This window comes from Panthera uncia, chromosome A2 (assembly GCF_023721935.1).
Source record: "Panthera uncia isolate 11264 chromosome A2, Puncia_PCG_1.0, whole genome shotgun sequence".
NCBI lineage: Eukaryota > Metazoa > Chordata > Mammalia > Carnivora > Felidae > Panthera > Panthera uncia.
The window spans coordinates 118253027-118273198 of NC_064816.1; the positions used below are offsets into that span (position 1 = coordinate 118253027).

The 20172-nt window shown below is 38.4% G+C and overlaps 1 protein-coding gene and 1 long non-coding RNA gene across 4 annotated transcripts in view; both read right to left on the reverse strand.

Annotated features, from left to right (window-relative positions):
- The window catches only part of PDE1C (phosphodiesterase 1C), a 293394-nt gene that overhangs the window by 174693 nt on the left and 98529 nt on the right, over positions 1–20172 (reverse strand). The window lies entirely within an intron of this gene.
- LOC125930042 (uncharacterized) overlaps positions 1823–20172 on the reverse strand; it is an 86884-nt gene continuing 68534 nt past the window's right edge. The window contains exon 2 of the long non-coding RNA XR_007460050.1: positions 1823–2167. This is a non-coding gene — a long non-coding RNA (uncharacterized LOC125930042). The remainder of the gene's footprint in view (positions 2168–20172) is intronic.

Below are 20172 nucleotides of genomic sequence, written 5' to 3' on the forward strand. Positions count from 1 at the left end.
TAAAGAAGTTGTGGTATACATATATAATGCAATATTATTCATCCATGAAAAAAGGAAACCTGCCATTTGCAACCACACGGATGGAACTTGAGGGAATTATGCTAAGTGAAATAAGTCAGAGGAAGACAAATACTGTATGATCTCACTTATGCATGGAACTCAACAAAACCAAACAGAACAAAACAAAACAAAACAATACAACCCAACTCCTAGAGAAAGGATTTATGGTTATCCAAAGCAGGGTGTAGGAGGAAGAGGAACTGGAGGAAGGTGATCAAAACACACAAACTTCAGATATAAGATAAATAAGTACTATAGATATAATGCACACCGTGAAAACTACAGTAAAACTGCTGTGTGATATATAAGAAAGTCGTTAAGAGAATAAATCAGAAGAGTTCTCATCACAAGTAAAAAAGAGGTTTTTTCTTTTGCTTTCATTGTATCTATATGAGACGATGGATGCTAACTAAACTTATTGAGGTAATAATTTCACAAACTATGTAAGTCAAACCATTATGTTGTATACCTTAAACTTATACAGTGATGCATATCAGTTATATCTCAATAAAATAATAAGAACTAGTCAGTGAGTGCTTACTGTGTACTAGGCGCTTTGCTAATTGTTTCCCTTGTATTGTTTTATAAATCTCAACAAATCCATATATTTACAGAAGGGAGTCCATGTATTTACAGAAGGGAGAACTGAGACTCAGAGAAGTTAAGCAACTCCCACGGGATCATACAATTAGTAAATGGCAGGGTTAATATTCTAATCTATCTCCAACACTCAGGTTTTATCTACTATCTTTTCCTCCTTACTCAAGCGTAAATTCCCTACCCAACTTAGGTATAAGAAAGCACCTCTATGAGGGAGCTATTTCGTTTTCACAGAAGGTTATCATACAGGGAGGTAGAGAGGTGTCATGGAAAAAGTACTACTTTTAGTCCTGGATCTCACACACTGTGAATCTCTGGCAGGGCTATGCCTCTCTGGGCTTCCAGTTCCACACCAGGAAAATGGACCTGGTAATGCCTGCTCCTCAGACTGCGGAGCTGAACAATTAAACATGAGAGGCTGTATGTGAATGAGTTTTGACAAAAATTAAACAGGCACTACAACTGGTATTATTAAAATATTTACATGCATCTACCTAGAAATGTGGATGAGTCACAAGTACTCAGTTTTGGAGATTATGTTCATTATTGTTAATATTTCCAATAGTGTGCCCTACATGCTTTTCTATATGGTAGATATTCAAAAACTATCATGTTGTTGGAATGATAATAAATATGTGTATCAACCATCACAGCCAGAAAGCTGGTATTAACTGGCAGCCATTTAAAACAAGAAATTAAATTTATTTCAAAATTAACTAAATGTTTGCTAATTCTATCTCTGACCAATCTGCCTGAATCTGTTTGGGCCAACAAGAACACAAGTTTGCAGGTATGCTGATTTAATTAGTAGCCACGGCAGGTTCCATCCATAACTCAGCATAATGGACTCCACCATTTAACATCTTATTTCCATACTCCATTCTAAAGTCAGAGGGGAAACCCTGAGAGAGAAGAGAGAGGTTTTGATGCTTTAGTCCTCAAGTAAATGCAAAACAATTTGTCCCCCTGTGTATGTTTGATATGGACAGATCCTCAGCAAAATTACTGAAAGTATAGGAGTCAAAACTAGAAACCCAAAACATAGGCTCCATACAAGAACACCTTCACTAGGGAGACTTAACTAGCTGGATTTCTTTTCTTTCTTCTTCTTTTTTTTTTTTAAGCTTATTTATTTATTTTGAGAGAGAGAGAGAGGGAGAGAGGGAGGGGGGGTAGAGAGAGAGAAAGAGAGAGAGAGAGAGAGAGAGAGAGAGAGAGAGAATCCCAAGTAGGCTTTTCACTGTAGTTCAGAGCCCAACACAGGGCTCAATCCCACAAATCATGACATAATGACCTGAGCTGAAATCAAGAGTCAGACATTTTCTTTTTTTTTTTTTTTTATTCTTTTAAGTTTTTTTTTTAATGTTTATTTATTTTTGAGACAGAGCATGAATGGGGGAGGGTCAGAGACAGAAGGAGACACAGAATCTGAAACAGGCTCCAGACTCTGAGCTGTCAGCACAGAGCCCGATGCAGGGCTCGAACTCACGGACCGCGAGATCATGACCTGAGCCGAAGTCGGACGCCCAACCGACTGAGACACCCAGGCGCCCCCAAGAGTCAGACATTTAATGGACTAAGCCACCCCGGTGCCTCTGGATTTCTTTTCTAAGCTCAGATTTTGTTTTTGTTTCAAACCAGTGTCTCCAGAGAAAATATTGATTTATCCTATCAGGTACTTTGACATCTGAGTTCCATGCTAAGACAATGTATTTGACACATCAGAATAGCAGTAGAAACTATTTCAGATGACACCACTGAAAAGACTCTTCGCACTTTTTGAGGGCTACAACTCAGAAACCATTTCATGGTATCTTGCATGAAAAAGAAAGGAAAAAATAACTCAATAAATACTGTTCTTATGAGTTTGTAAAATATTAAGCAAAAAAAAAAAAATACACACACACACAGCAACAAAATAGGAGAAGTAAAACTACAGAAATAGGGTATCTTAGTACCTTGGTGCACAATATTTTTATGGTAACATTTTAAACTGTGATGATTTGAAACTTTACCATTTGAAGTTAAGCACCTTTCCTTGTTCTTTTCCCAAATATATTCTCCACTTCTATCCTCTGTGATACATAAGCAAAACTCATTAATGTGAGGCCTAGAGGACTAAAGAAGGTCCTATTTGTGTAGCCAGTGACTGAAGATCTCCCAAAGACTCATGCTCCCTCATCAAGGTATAGGATTGTTTCTAGGAAGAGTTGCACCATCAGGGGCTACCTGTCCCAATCTCCTCACCCCTCACTGAGGTAAGGCCATGGGACTAGTTCTTGAGTGGGAGGCATGTGTGTCACTTGAGGACCAAGAATCTTAAGGAGCAATTATCCCTTCTTCACTCTTTTTCTCCATTCTCTGACTGAATGGAAAGGTTTCAGAGGCTGTGCCACAAAACAGAAAGAGTATGGGTACCCAAGTCACCACTTGGCAGGTTGGCTACTCACGTGACTAGGAACATGTAAAGAAGTAATTTCAGTAATGCTAAGTCACTGAGAGTTTGGTGCTTGTTACAGCAGCTAGCATTACCCTAACTAGTCCAATTTGCTGCTTCAGTTTTCTATTATACAGTTTTTCTCGTAATAGGTCTATTCCTTTCTAACTAAAAATTTGATTCTCTGAACTATTCCTGGCTTTTGGGTACTATAAAGAATCTGTCTCTCTGATTTACTGAAATAGTTACCTAGACTTTTCCCCATTTATCTGTAGCCGCTTGGCTTATCATATTGAAATACTACTATTTGATGGAAGTGATTATAACAGAACAGAGTTGTAGTGTGGGGCATAGATGCAAGTTTGAATGTTGATTATGGGTAACCCTGGACACATTCTTTATTTTCACCAAGCCTCAGTTTCTTCCTTTATAAAAGGACAATAACACATTTTACCTCTGATTTGACATTTCATTCTCTCATCTCAAAATGTAAAGAGATAAATTTTCATTCAGTCTCAAACAGCTTCACACATATCTTTCTGCCCATTTTAAATCACTGCCCCAATAGGCTTGGCAATAGTTCTGGTACTAAGGAATCTTATTTTATGTAACAGATAAGAAGCACATCTGGAAGCAGCCACAATGTGAAATGATACAGGACAGTCTATCTGGACAATCCTCCCTGCCCCCAATTTGAATTATGTTACATATAATTTTATGTGGCTGTTCATTTGTCACATATGATTTATCAAACAGAATCCACTCTGTCCATTTCATTAAATCATTCTCACTGCAACAGAACACCCATGGATACCACTGTGCGTTCCTCCTCCTTATTCTGGCATTAAGGAAATAGGACTAAAGTTTTACTCTCACTGGTAAAGCTATTCACCCTCAAATCAAAACAAATGCTAAAACATCAGTTAAATATTAGCTAGTTTAACAACAAAGTCAAGAAGTTTGGCCTTCAGGAGGCAATTTCCATAGAGTACATTCAACGATTAATTTTCTTGTGCCCCAAATCAGGCAGGACAGTATGAAGTATACTAGGTAATTGCCTGAAAATTGAAAAACTCCCCACCCCCGATATGTAAATGCAATACTCTAGATTGTACTTTTAACCTATGGAAGTACATACTGGGGTACTCTAAGAATGTTATCAGGTCCAGATAGCACCCTGTCCAACTGTCTTATTTCAAAAGTAAGGAAACTCAGGCCCCAGGAGATTCAGTGAATTGACCACGGTCAGTGAAGGAATATGTTAATTTGCCATGGGACGCCCAGGAGATGTCTGCTTGCCTGCCTCCATGTCACACTGATGTCAGAGGCTCACTGCAGAATCCCCTTCTGTGTGCACTGCCTTCCTCTGGAGACAATACAGTCTAAGCCAAGAGCTTTAGGGACACACACACACACAGCCTGATATGAACTAAGTAACCTTGACCCAGTCACTTAACCTCTCTGAAGTTCAATTTCTTCTCAACTTCTCAAGTTCAGTTCAATCCTGACACTGAATGTGGCCTCAACTTTTTTTTTTTTTTTTTTTTTTGGACTGGATATGATCACTATTAAGTGGATTCCGGTGTAAAAACAAACAAACAAACACAAAAAACATGCTGCAGCTCAGATAAATATAAGTGCCCATGTGCAAATAAGCAGAAGAGAGAAAGGAAGGAGAAAACTCTTCTTCCTACTTCTAGATATGAATCTGATTGCTTAAAGAACCGTTCCCAAGTGAATGAGTTTGATATTGCCTGTCTTTGCTTGTTTTGCCACATCAACAGTGAAGATGATCAATTTGATTTCAAGGGCAAGTCATAAAAGATGAAAGATTTTTACACTTTCTAATATTTATACTTTTAATGTTTTCATACATAAAACAGAGAATTTAATGTATGCTCAGAATGTACCCATTAACAGATTTACAAATAAAATAAACTTCCACAGGTGTACAGGAACTCTCTTGTCCAGGAGAATGGGCTATCTAAATCTCTCAGTAGGTTGAAACAAGTGAAGTGGAAATTTGTTGACTGGGGTTTGAATTGAAGTGATTTGTAATTAATAAGTTTTTCTCGCTCTTAACACAGAGTCACCTGATAAATCACCTCAGCTCACCCTTTGGGTTCCCTGTTCTGAAATTTATTTCTGTGTAACCTACCATCACCCACAACCACCAAGGAACAACAAAATTCAGAATGCGTTAGTCAAGCAAAAATTCAAATTAAAATCTAACTCACTTTGTTTTGTAACAAAGACTCAACAACCAAACCAAAATTTCTAACTTTTATCACAACTATAAGAGTCTTTCAAAAATACACAGACACACAGACACACACACACACACACACACACACACACACACACAAACGAACAGCAATAAGTCAAAATCATGGGAAGATTAACAATGAAACCAATTTATGTTTGCACAGGTCTCTGCTTCCCCTCTATAAACTGGCATGTCCAACTATTAGAAGATATTTTTCTCCTGGAGTAAAATATCCTTCCTAATAAGCCTACCTAATTTCTCTGCAGAGAGATCATAATCTAAACATATGCCAGCACCCAAGGTAAAATTGGCCAATAAGCACACTAAGAAATAAAAATGGGAAAATTCATTAATGATCTTTTTATAGAGACAAAAAAAAATTGCCACATACTAAAACCATAGTGCTATTAACATAGTGTTAACAGAAGTTTTAAACACATATGATTTTTGCCAGTCATACATTTCACACTAGACAGGCAATTCGGTTAACTGCCCTGATATAGACACAAAGATATGTCTATGTAAATATGCAACTCAATGTCTGGCATTTCAAGCAAAAGGGTAACATGTCAGTTTTCCATTTGTTCTTCTACTGGAGACATTAGCTAACTTGTGGCGATCGGGCACAAATATCAACCTTTTCCTATAAACCTGGCATCACCCGATTCTGTCATTCAAAAATGTCTTTCTATGTGATCCTTGAAAACAGCTGTAGAAACACAGCTCCCCTGTATGGACAGAACAAACCACCTAACCCCCACTGAACTGATGCACTGGGTTCACACAGTCAAGATGCAGGGCAAGAGGATAAAAGGAAAGTGACTCAGCATTTGGGAAGTGCGACATCACTGGCAAGTTTAGTTTGGTTTTCTGTAAGATCTAACAAGAGAATTCTTCATTAGCACTGTCACTTTGAAAATATGGGGAACACTGGCCACATAACCACAGTTTTCACGCAGTATTACATACTGGTGTTCCCTTCCTGAGTAGCTCAGCCAAGATGCATTTTCTCAGCAGTTCACCTCCCAGCTGTGGCTTTAGTTACTGCTGGCAGTGGTGGGGGTGATGGCAGAACAGGTAAAAACATCATCCCCATCAAGCCACTGAACAGCCACCAGGACCTGATGTGCTTTGTATTTTTTTAAAGAGTTGCTCTCCAAATGATAGGTAACTCTGAAAGCCAACTAGGTGTTATGAAAAGCACTGTTTCCCGCCATGGCGCCACAGTTTGGCCCACTTGCAATGCTGGATATGCCAGTGAGTTGCCTTTTCATTCACTGAGGTGTTCTAAACCTTGAATATACTGCGGTGATTAAACGAAATGTCTTTTTTGGTTTACAAATTGTTTTAAAGCTGATGTTATACAAACAATGTTTGCTTATCCAAGTATCTGCAGGGCAAATTACCTTGCATTCATGCTAGAGCCAAGCTATGTTACACAGACAAGAGGGCTTGATCTCAGTTTCCCCATTCAGGCTCATGCATTTTTCTGCATCTCATCAACTTACCGTAATAAGCCTCCAATCAACATTAGTAATTGCTTCTCTTAAAAATTACAGTGATATTTAGACATGTTTTATCTTTTGTAAACACTTGCTGCTTCAGGTGAATCTGACATACAGCTCAGAGCCTGGAGCCCGCTTCAGATTCTGTCTCCCTCTGTCTCTGCCCCTCCCCCACTCATGCTCTGTCTCTCTCTCTCTCTCTCTCTCTCTCTCTCTCTCTGAAAAGTAAATAAACATTCAAAAAATTTTTTAAAAATATTCTGAAAGAACTATCTATAAACTGATTTTTTTACTGAGAAATTTATTTATTTGTTTTAAATAAACTTTTTTTTGAATGTTTTATTTTTGAGAGAGAGAGAGAGAGTGCAAGTGGAAAAAGAGCAGAGAGAGAGAGAGACACACAGAATTCGAGGTAGGCTCCAGGCTCCAAGCTCTGAGCTGTCAGCACAGAGCCCAACACAGGGCTCAAACTCACAAACCATGAGATCGTGACCTTAGCCGAAGTCGTAAGCTTAACCAGCTGAGCAACCCATGCACCCCTAATTCAGAAATTTAATTCACGCAATAGAGAATACTCATTATTTACAGAAAGTCTATGACTAATTCTTTTGCAGAGTTCCCTTTTGCAATGTTAACATCCAGCCCTGATTTATCTGTTTTGTAACTCCCAATCTTCATATATCAAGCATATCCAAAAAGTGCCTAGGACAGCGCATGGCAAACAGTGGTCATTCAATAAATGCTCTGGCTTAACGCAGCTTCAGAAAATCCACAAAATGATCTACTATAAATCATAGTGCGCCCAGACACATTTTCTAACACTATGTACAAGTTTCTGACCGTGGAATAATTTGGACAGAGTCATTCCCTTTTAGATATTAGATGACTCCATGGAATTTTTGAGTTTTAGAGAAATCTTTGGATTGGATCAACTAGCAGAGAACTAGTCACTTGGGAAATCAATTTCCAGATCTTCTACGTGTAGTTTTTCCCAGAACTAATCTTCCTGCAGCTGAGGCTTCCTGCCAGTTCTCTTTCATACGACTCCTTTCCCCTTGTAAAAACCCAAGGAGCAACAAACAAAAAGACAAGACAAAATAGGAGTCCTCAATGCCTTGTTTAATCAAGTCACCATGACCACCTTGGTCTAAATTATTGAGATATATTGCTAGCTTTGCTATTTACATGTAGCAATTATTTATTTTAAAAATTATAATTCTGTCACATAGTTTTCACCATTTTATATCAAGAATAATTCTAAAGATAAGCCAATCCAGGGGTACCTGAGTGGCTCAGTCAGATAAGCAACTGACTCTTGATTTCGGTTCAGGTCATGATCTCACAGTTCATGGGATCAAACCAGGGGTCAGGCTCTGCACTGACAGCACAGAGCCTGCTTGGAATTCTCTCTCTTCCTCTCTCTCTGTTCCTCCCCCACCACTTGTGTTCATTCTTTCTCTCTCTCAAAAGAAATAAATAAACTTAAAAAAAAATAAACATAACCCAATCCAGAGGGGGAAAAATTAACACTTAAAGACTTATGGTCACAAGACATTAAAAATAAATGCAGCTTTATTAATATTCATGTTTTTTCAAGACACCATGATAGGGTGATCAATAAGAAATGTTCTAACACAGGATAATATTCTCTAGGAGATGGGGAATGAAAATAGCGTTTTTAAGAGGTAAAAACCTTTTTCCCATTTTTTTTAAAGATGATATTAGGTATCAAATTAAATCATTCTGTTCTATATACTTTAAGAAGTGATGTTAGAGTTTCATTTTATTTTTTTAAAATGTCTATTTATTTATTTGGGGGGGGGGCAGAGAAAGAGAGAGAGAGAGAGAGAGAGAGAGAGAGAGAGAGAGAGAATCCCAAGCAGGCTCTGCAATGTCAGCACAGAGCCCAATGCAGGGCTTAATCATAACCTGAGAGTCAGACACTTAACCAACTGAGCAACCCAGGTACCTCGAGTTTCATTTTAAACTATCAATATTTACAATACACAAGAAATAACATAGTTTTCAACTTACTAAATTAAATGATAACTACAATGGAGGAATCTGAAGGACAGTATCTTAACCAAGTGACCAAAGTTAACAGACCAACAATGGGGCAACAGGTGTCCTCTGACTCCTAATGTGTCACAGTGATAAGGACACAATACCACTTCTGGCAAATTCCTGCAATAGATGGATTACCTGAATCTAATCATGGGGAAATTCCTGACAAACCCAAACTAAGGGATATTCTACAAAATAACTAGTCTTGACTCTTCAAAATGTCAAGGTCATGAAAGCAAAGAAAGATGGAGGACTATTTTAGATTCCCACAATAGGTGATCCTGGACTCGGTGTAAATGTTATGCATAAAGACAAGCAGTAAAATTTGAATACAAAACTGTAAGTGAGATCATAGCATTTTATCAATTAAACTTCTTGACTTGGGTAACTGTACCGTGATTATGTTGGAAATGTCATTGTTCTTTGGAAATATCCACTGAAGTATGTAAGAATAAGAGAGTACTTAACCTCAAATGGATCAAAGGAAAAACTAGATAGATAGATAGATAGATAGGCAATAGATAGATAGATATTGAATAAAGAAGCAAAACTGGCAAAATGTCAACAATATTAACAGTGAATTTGGTGAAAGGTATCTAAGTGTTCTTTGTACTACTCTTTAAATTCTCCATGAGTCTGTATTTCAAAATAAAAAGTAAATGAAATAAAATCTACATGTCAAATTAAAATATGGGAGTGTCTGGGGTGTCTGAATGGCTCAGTCACTTAAGTATCCAACTTCGGCCAGGTCATGATCTCGTGGTTTGTGAGTTCAAGCCCCACATCGGGCTCTGTGCTGACAGCTCAGAGCCTGGAGCCTACTTCAGATTCTGTGTCTCCCTCTCTCTCTGCCCCTCCCCAGCTCACACTCTGTCTCTCTTTCTCAAAAATAAATAAACATCAAAAAAAATTTTTTAATATGGGAGTGCCTACATCATTTTCCAGAATCTTACCAGGTACTATTGATCAAAATATTGCAAATGCTGCAAATTCTGGATTGCTTCTTTCTTTCTCTCAATAGGATCTCTCAATATATAACCTTAACATACATATATCATTTCACCCAAACTCAAGCATAAACCAACACCAATAAAAATATCTCCAGAAATCAGTGTATTTCCTCTTGCTCTTCTCAACAAAAGGAGTTAATGAATATGGGCATAAAAGAAAGTGGATATTTGTAAAACCAAATCCTGCCTCAGGTTGCTGAGATGATCCTTAATCCAGAGACAGTTCAAATTTCAAGACTCAGAGACAAAACTTATAGCCAGCAATCCCTGTAAAAATCTAACGTAAATGTCAAAAGAAAATTCTTGATATACTATCTTTCTATCATGCCTGGAGCTTCATAATTAGAAATCAAATGCTGCCTTCTAAATGTTCAAAAGCTTTCCAACACCTTTTGAACAAAACAGCACAAAATAAAGAGGCACTTTGTTCCTACCGACCTCTTGGGCCTTTTACTGAAAGCAAACCAATTCTAACTAGAGGAGCCTAGATCATATTTCAAAAGTGTCATACTCCTACAATCTCCTCACCTTGTAAACACCTAAGTGCAACCATCTTTCAAAGCCAGTGCACCTTAGCTGGTAAGTGCCAACAACCCCCAAGAGGCTGCACAAAAAAACTGAGTCCTTTGGTGCTATTTGTAATAGTTGAAAACCCAAGATTTCCAGTTTGTGGCAGTTTTGTGGAAACAGAAAATAAATCCTGCGATGGATAGGCTTATGGGCCACATTTTCCACTCAGAGAGAAATGACTCACTTCTGCTTCAACTGTATTCCATACGGGCTACAGAGGGAGTGGGGCTAGGCTGGAAGGGGTCAGAGAAGGATGGAGGAGGCACAAAATTAGAACTAAAATAATGGGGCCTTAAAATCCTCTGGTCAGAGAATAGAGAAAAGGCTTCAGCAGGAGACAAAAGAAAGAAGAGATAACACAGTTAATTTTGATGGGCCCTATAGGAGAAGGTGGCTACAAATGGGAGGCCAGCAAACCAACGTGAGAGTTCCAGAACTGCAAAGTTTCGCCCTAGGATTGGTCTTAGCTAAATGATTCAGCACTGACACATCCGTGTACCATCTAACACCTCTCCATCTTCACTCCAGTTAAGACCCACACATAAAGTCAGGAGCTGGGTACGTACAAGGTCAGCAGGAATAACATGAGAATGAAGACAGGCCACAAGTTGAGCATGAGCTCATCCAAGGTCTTCTGAAAAGACAGGTCCAACTGCCCTGTGACCAGCGCCCTTAGCCAGGTCAATTCCACCATTAAGTTTGCCCCCTTTAAAGAATATATTGCTTTCGGTGTCTTTGGGTTCTCCTTTTTCCTTCTTATTAAAAGCAACTTCTGTTAACTTCTTACTACAAAAGCAATGCATTAGAAAAATTAGAAAATACGAATAAGAAAAAACAAGCCAGATGCTCACCATAGAGATAAACATTATTAACCATTTAGGTATATAAGTAAGAATGAAAACTGAGTAATAAGAATAACTGCCTATATTTATTGATCAATTACTACATGCTAGACACCCAAATAAGCACTTTATACATATTACCTTATTTAATCTCACCGTTAAAACTTGTTTTTAAAAAAAGGTAAGAAAAAAGTGTTAAACCAATTTTTTTTATCGATATTTAAGACCACATGCCATGCTGAATCACTAGGTTATATTGTTCAGCATATATTTGTTTATTTGTTATGCATAGATGCATTTATTTAGCAATGAAATAATTTCCATATTAAAATCCGCAGTCTTCCCATTCAGAAACATGAATATTTCCCAAATTATTAAGAGTTTCAGGCAGTAAAGAACTATAGTGTTCTTCATATAGGCTCTGCCCATACCCTGTTGAGTTTATTGTTTAGTTTCGATGCAGTTATGACTGGGATTCTTTTCTCCCAATTATATTATTGTTTGCATATTTATTCAGGATTCCCTGTAATTTTGAGAGTAATCCATCATATTTGAGAAAAAACCAAAATATATTTTCTAATAAGGATTAAAAACCATGGGGAAATAGGGATGCCCGGGTGACTCAGTCAGTTAAGCGTCTGACTTCAGCTCAGGTCATGATCTCACCGCTAGTGGATTCAAGCCCTGCACCAGGCTCTGTACTGACAGCTCAGAGCCTGGAGTCTGCTTCAGATTCTGTGTCTCCCTCTCAAAAACAAACAAACATTAAAAAAAAATTTTTTAAACATAGGGAAATGGAAGGGGGTGGTAACTAGAAGTTAATTTGAATTGTTTTCCTTGCAAAAGACAGAACTTAAGTGCTGATAGGGTAATCAATGAGCACCTATTTATTGACTTGTTCTGGTGGTGAATTACACAGTAGGGGGTTATAAAATAATTCTATAACCACTGACCTCGACATAAGAGTTAACAAAATGGGTGGAAGATTGAAAATTCATGTATGAAAATCTGTTAGCACCTATACAGATAGTAAATACTAAATTGTGTATCATGACTTCACCTGTGCTAGGTGTTAAGAAAGTGTCTAGAAAGCTGAGATGGTAAAAGAAATCCCACCAAAATAAAAAAGCTTATATTATCATTGAGTCAGTGGGCAGTTGGCAAATAAAAAGTCAGTATAAATATAGAGAATAACATCTTTATGGTGAGCTCCAAATAGCCACTAAATTCTTTCACTGTAGCTCCTCAAACAGTGAAATCAATAATAATCCTGCTGAAAAATCCTGGGGATAAGGAAGAAGGGGACAACAAATCCATGAAATTGCTTCTCATTGTTGAATCATGTTGCTAAGATGTGGGTTAGTCAAAAAGCATAGGGCTGCCTTCTTCCCTGAGTCTTAATTTATTCAATTGTTTTAGACACAAATCTCTTTTCTTTGGCTAAGAATTTATTGTAGTTTCACCCTTCCTAAGAAATGAAAATTGCATTGTTGAGTAAACAACTTGTAAAGCTATCTATTTTCACTGACATTTATTAAGTACTTTGCTCCCTGCATTGGATTTCTATTTAGTCACTTCTATTTAGTCACATCACTAGATCTCAACCGATGTCTTGATTAGAATCCTTGAAGGAAGAAGAGGGAAAGACTGTTTAAAGCACTCTACCTCCACTGGGAAAATAGGCATCCTAGACACATGGTGCTGCAGACCACACTTTCTTTTTGCCCATTTTTATCTAGAAAGAAGATGCCTAGAGGGGGGGGGGGGGATGGGAAGGGAATGAGTCAGTATTCAGCATTTCCTATATGCCTGGGACTGTGCTCACAACGTTACAGGGTCCCCCTCCTCAAAATGACCTTTGCAAGTAGGTATATCACCTCTATTTTACAACTGGAAAACTGAGGCTTAGTGTAGTTACAGCATAACTGGGGTTTATACACACAGGCTTGGATACTTAAGGGAAGGGTTCAAATACCAGCTCCACTGCTTACCAGCTGTATGATCTTTTTTTTTTTTAATTCTTATTTAATTTATTTTTTAATTTACATCCAAGTTAGTGAGCATTTAGTGCAACAATGATTTCAGGAGTAGATTCCTTAATGCCCCTTACCCATTTAGCCCATCCCCCGCCCACACCCCCTCCAGTAACCCTCTGTTTGTTCTCCATATTTAGAAGTCTCTGATGTTTTGTCCCCCTCCCTGTTTTTTATTATTTTTGCTTCCCTTCCCTTATGTTCATCTGTTTTGTATCCTAAAGTCCTCATATGGGTGAAGTCATATATTTGTCTTTGACTGACTAATTTCACTTAATATAATACCCTCCAGTTCCCTCCATGTAGATGCGAATGGCAAGAGTTCATTCTTTTTGACTGCCAACTAATACTCCATTGTACATATATACCACATCTTCTTTATCCATTCATCCATCGATGGACATTTGGGCTCTTTCCATACTTCGCCTATTGTCGATAGTGCTGCTACAAACATTGGGGTGTATGTGTCCCTTCGAGACAGCACACCTGTGTCCCTTGGATAAATACCTAGTAGTGCAATTGCTGGGCCGCAGGGTAGTTCTATTTTTAATTTTTTGAGGAACCTCCATACTGTTTTCCAGAGCAGCTGCACTAGTTTGCATTCCCACCAGCAACCAGCTGTATGATCTTGAGTGAGCTATTTGATCACTCTGAGACTCAGTTTCCTCATCAATAAATGGGGAGAAAACTCTTTTTTTGCAAGCACAGAGCTGGTGTTTGAACCCCACTTTGCATTCCCAAGCCTGTGTATATGTGCCTCAGTTATAACTATTCTAAACCTCAAAGTCCCTGTGAGAATTATGTATATAGAGCACTATGAGGATTAGGTTTTTAGAGCACTTAACACAGTGTTTGTCATATAGCAAGAACCCAATAGGTGGAAGCTATTATTAGTAATAAATAGCAGCCATGATTATTAAGATTGGTTCTGAAGACTAATTCTTCTGTTTATTTCCCCATTAATTCTGGACTATGCTCCTGCCTTCTCTGCCCTGCTTTATGACCCAAGACTGCCTCCCAAAGATGCATTACCAGAGTTCCCTCACTGGTAGGCTTCTGGTTGGATAAGACCAATGGGAGCACTAACAAGAGGTCAGAGGTCAGAGGTCAGAAGGAGAGAAGTTCAGGTATTTCCACTCTCTTCTTCCTCTGAGTTACATCTTCTGGTAATGATGGTGTCCCTCCACGACTCCAGCTCCTGTTAAGAGACCCTTCTTCCATAGTTCCTGTTCTTACTGGCTTCCTGCGATGCTGATTCCTCCCCTTGTGCCTTCAGAACTAAAGGGAATAATAACTTCCCACTGTTACTAGTCTCTGGGTACCAAAACCCCCATAGGTGATCCCCTTACTCCTGGGACCATATTGGTAAGAAGTTCCTCCATTAAAATCTTTTGAACCATCTGAGTTGGAGTCTGCTCCCTGCCAAACCCTAACTGATATCCAAACTCAGAAATCATATATTAGTAAATGAGGGAGCAGCCACCACTATGATCCATTGCCAGTGCTTTACAGAGCACTCACTTGCCAATGGTAATTTAAACTAAAGCAGAAGTTTACCAGCAAATATTATTAAGTAGCCATTCTTAGAAGGAAGAGGAGCATTGCTAATGTATATCTGGCAATTACCAAAAAATACATTTGGTGCTTATTTTGACAATAATTAAAAATGTTCTCTATCTCATCAAAAGCTCCACCCTAATTACACAGGTTGGTCCAAACCCAATCCTGAACATAATACCAACTACAATTCAACTTGCTTCTGAGAAATGTCAGTCTAGCTTTATTCTGAGAAAAAGAAGACCAACACTCTTCACAGAAACTTAGAGAAATATGCCCAAACTGTTGCCAGCACAGTTTTTCTCAGTCCTTCTGAAAATGTTTATTACAAACCTCAAACTCTGGAAACCACCATTATCAAAATACCACCAGAGCCATTTTACAAACCATCATTTCAACCATGTTCACTTAGGACTTGACAGAAGCCACTTTAGCAGGTCTCATTTTTTTCCCTAGCAATTCCAAGTGTAATTGCTAATCAATCCACGGGGCATGAATAAGCATGTAATTACTCAGTTAAAGAGTAATTATATGGGCATTTATTTGTACCCTCCAAGCTCAAGGGATATTGGATGCAATACCCAAAAGAGGCGTACTGTATGTTTTCAAAGATTCAAATTTGTGTTTGCTTCAGTGTTTCCTTTTTGCTGTTTCTGCGGATCTTTTTATAGCTTTTGTTTTGGTGCACAATTTGCTGTGTGAAGCTTCGGCGCTTTAGATGAAATGTTTAAAGTAATGCGCCACAGTGTTTCACATGACTGTAATCAGTTTTGATGATTTGAAGCAATTTTATAAGTGACCCCACATTATTAGTGAATCATTGCGAATTTCCCATTTTGGAATGGAGCAATAAAACGGTAGTCTTGACAATTGTTGGTTATCAACAAGTTCCAAACTGGCAAGGCAAGCACAGAGTATAAGCTCTGAGAACCTGGCGACTCGCCACTTTCAAGAATTATATTCTGCCAATCTCAACTCCCAGCTGCAGTGTCAGCTGGATACAGAATTTTTACCTGTTTCCTGTCCTGTACACTGCACCACACCGCCACACTACTGCTGGGTCTTGCCCCAGATGCTAGGCCATTTCACTGAGGATTAAGTGACAGCTTATGAAAGTTCTTCCTATTAGAGAGAAGTGCCATAAGAATATTTTGGAGTCCAGTGAATCCAGGAAAAAAGAGGCAGCCTCAGGTATGCTTCCTTGGCATCTGTTCCACTTTGCATGACACTGTATACATCCAGGCCTAGTTATCCCTCTTGTCACAAGGCTCTATATTTATACTTAGCTTCCCTGTTGCCAACCCCTACTTAGCTCTTAGGTTATTGCCTAGAACATGGGCAAAAAATAAATACTTGATAAATGGGTAAGTGAGTAAATGAATGGATGAATGAATGAATTAGTCCACCTGGATGCCCCAAAATAGTTCATTTTGCCATCTAATTAGTAACCCTCCCTCATTGTTCCATGCCAAATGTCATGAGCATCCTGCACCCATCAGACCCTACCTGATTTTGCATACACATGGAGAACCCAGCCTATGGCTCCACTTAGTATCCCTGTTGCCTCAACCACAGCAACAAGCTTGGGTCCTGCTTTGCTCTTATCCAGCTGCAACATCAGTTTTCTATTGACTTATTCAAAAAGGCACACCATGAGACTCCACCCTGTCTTCACGGAGCTCCCCTTCCTGTCTACCTTTGCATTATCCATGTCTGACCCATTGCAATCAACCACCACAGAGGAACCATACCTGGCATATAGAGTCATTATTGCTCAATAAATGCTCACTATTGTCAGTAGGAGCAATTTAACAAATGCTATATCTTTATCTGAGTGCCGTATTAGTGATTTAAAATGCATTTGTCAACTTTTTCCACAGAAGTCATTTACATTTTAGAAAGAACAGCAGATAAAGTTAAGCAATAGTACCAAGCCAAAACACAAGGATAAAAACCAAAAATTTAGCATAGAGATGTTAATAAAATCATGGAATTGTTTCCATTTGGAATAAAAGTATAGTGAATGGAGTGCATTCAGCCCCTACCTTTCCAAAGCTAAGAGATATTCAGGCCCACAGAGGTCACTGACCTTTTTGTTCACTAGAAAAAGGTACAGAGCTAATCAACCATACAATGAGCTTCTGGCTCCCTAGACTGGAAAAGGGGTAGGGAAGAAAGAACAGAGGACGAGCAAGACCAAAGTGAAGCTAGGTTGAATCATTTCATGGCAAAAGGAGGAATTAGAAAGTAACAAAACTTTTAAAACCAGTATTCCCTCCTACCAGTTCTTTCTGCACAGCACCTGTTCACTGATGAGCACAATGGTGTCTAGTAGATTCAAATTTGTCAAGGTGTGCCTCCTTGCCCCCTGCCCCCATCATGGGCTGGATTGTGTCCCTTCAAAATTCATATGTTGAAATCTAAACCTCCAGTACCTCAGAATGTGACTGTTCGGGGGAGATAAGCTCTTTAAAGAGGTGATTAAGTTAAAACAAGGCAGTTAACATGGGCCCTAATCCAAATTTACTTGTGTCCTTATAAGGAGATTAGAATATACAGAGAAACACCAGGGCCATGAGCACAGAGGGAAGACAAGGAAAAGAAACAACAAGAGGGTAGCCATCCACAAGCCAAGGAGAGAGGCCTCAGGAAACCAGCACTGCTGGCACCTTGATCTTGAACTTCTAGACTCCATATCTGTGAGAAAATAACTTTCTGTATATGAGCCACCCAGTCTGTGTGGTATTTTTTTATGGCAGCCTGAGCAGACTAACACACCCTCAGATCTTCCAATTCAAAAAGCTCCTATACTACAGAACTATGGAAATGAAGAAGGGGGCACTCCAAATGAACCCACTGGGCTAGAACCAGATTACAGTCAAAATCCTAGCTCAGTCCCCAGCCCTGCTGCCTGCTTCTGCAGGCTGTGTGATTAAACAAAAGTCCCTTCCCCTTTCTGGGTCTTGAGTCATCCTCTATGATGGGGTGGAGGAGAGACATGGTACACAGTTCCAGGTTTTGCTACTTCACAAACCTGTTTTGGGGACCAAATGAAATGACAGTATCAGGAAAGTGCTACAAACATGTAAGGTATTTGAATAATTCTTATTCTTAGTGTCATGTGCAAAAGAAGACCAATTCAATCCTAAGTCTATACAAAGCAACTGCCTGCTACAATAGAATCCAGAATCTCCTAACATAATATCCACATGTCCAGGATACAATTTTAAAAACCACAGACCATACCAAGAATCAGGAAAATCACAACTTGAATGAGAAAAGACAATCAATCCAGGACAACAGTGAGATGAATCTGATGTTTGAATTCTGATAAGGATTTTAAAGCAGGCATCATAGAAATGCTTCAGTTTTTAATTTAATAAAGAGATTACAAATGCTTTTGAAACAAGTAAAAAAATAGAAAATCTGACACACACAAAAATAAAAGATATTAAAGAACCCAGTGGAAATTACAGAACTTAAAATGAAATAACTGAAGTTTTGTTTTTTATTTTTTTTTAACGTTTATTTATTTTTGAGACAGAGAGAGACAGAGCATGAACAGGGAGGGGCAGAGAGAGAGGGAGACACAGAATCTGAAACAGGCTCCAGGCTCTGAGCTGTCAGCACAGAGCCCAATGCGAGGCTCAAACTCACGGACCGCGAGATCATGACCTGAGCCGAAGTCGGACGCCCAACCTACTGAGCCACCCAGGCACCCCTGAAATAACTGAAGTTTAAAAACTCACTGGATGTGCTCAATAGCATAATTAATAAGACAGAGAAAAAATAGGTGACCTTGAAGACAGAAAAATAGAAAGAGACATTGGTGAGACAACAGCAAAACATCTAATAGTCATATCATTAGAGTTCCAGAAGAAGAAGAGATAGGGCCTGAAAGCATATTCAAACAAATAATTACTGAACACTCCCCAAATCTGATGAAAGACGAACCTACAGATTCAAGAAACCAAGAGAATACCAAACAGGAAAAATTCAAAGAAGTCCACACTAAGACACAGCATAATTAAACTTCTGAAAACTAATGACAAAAAGACATAATAGGATTAACATCTAGAAAGTCAAAGTTTGTTGACAGTATACACCAAGAAGTCTTTGCATACTGAAAATGCAAATAAATTTCTGCCAAAGGGGTATATAGATATAGATAGATATTGATATACATGTAATACAATGTAGCATTTACAATGTATCATGTACTCATGAGCCCTTTGACAAATACTAACTCATTCAATTATCAGAACAATCCTATTAGGTAAGTATTATTATCCTCATCAACTTGCCCAGGGTCACAAAGCTAGGGAATGGCAGAGCTGAGGATTCAAAGTCAGGCAGTTTGAGAGTTTGTATTCTTTATCAATGTGCACAGAATTAGTAGTATAATCAATAACCAAAAAGTACAAGGTCTTTAAAAACTAGACAATGAGACAAGAAATAATGCAGACCTTTATTCCAGGTATCTGTTTTAAACATTTTCTTTAAATGTTTAAAATATATATAAATATAATAATAATTATATATTAGGGCTGGACATCATGGCTTACATAGGCCCAAATATTAATAACTTTCATTGTTCAGAACTGAGTCTAACCTGAAGCTGTAGTTGGTGAAAACAGTATTTTTTTCAGCCAGACTCATACAGTAAAAGACCTGTTATCTTTTAAATCATACCAGTGTGCTCAATGATTTTTATTAAGACATATACACTCTAAAATATGGAGAGCAGATCTCTTCACAATTCTATTAATTAAAACAGAAAACACATACACAAAGAAATTAGACAGCTAAACAAATACAGGCACACCAAGCAATGAAAATCTTCTGCAAATTTGAAAATAGTATAGGTCTCAAGATAAAACTGTCTTTTATAGGAGTTCCAGGCTAACATTATCTTTTTGTTCTAATATGTAACCATTTTCAGAAATGTGGTTTCCTGTAAACCAAAAGGAAACTAAAGTGTTTTTGTTACACTTAACTACACTAATGCTCTCTGCAGGCAACAGCACTGTTTATAAGTGACATTTACCTTGGAACTGGAGGGGGCCATTAGGATATACTGGAACATACTAAGTGTTCAATAAATGCAAGCTTGATGGATAAAAGGGAGAAAAAAAGGGAAGGAGAGAGATCCAGGCTCTGGGCTTATCCCCCTCAAATTCCCACCTTGCTCCTGGAATTCTTGAATTAAATGCCAAACTAATGCCTTC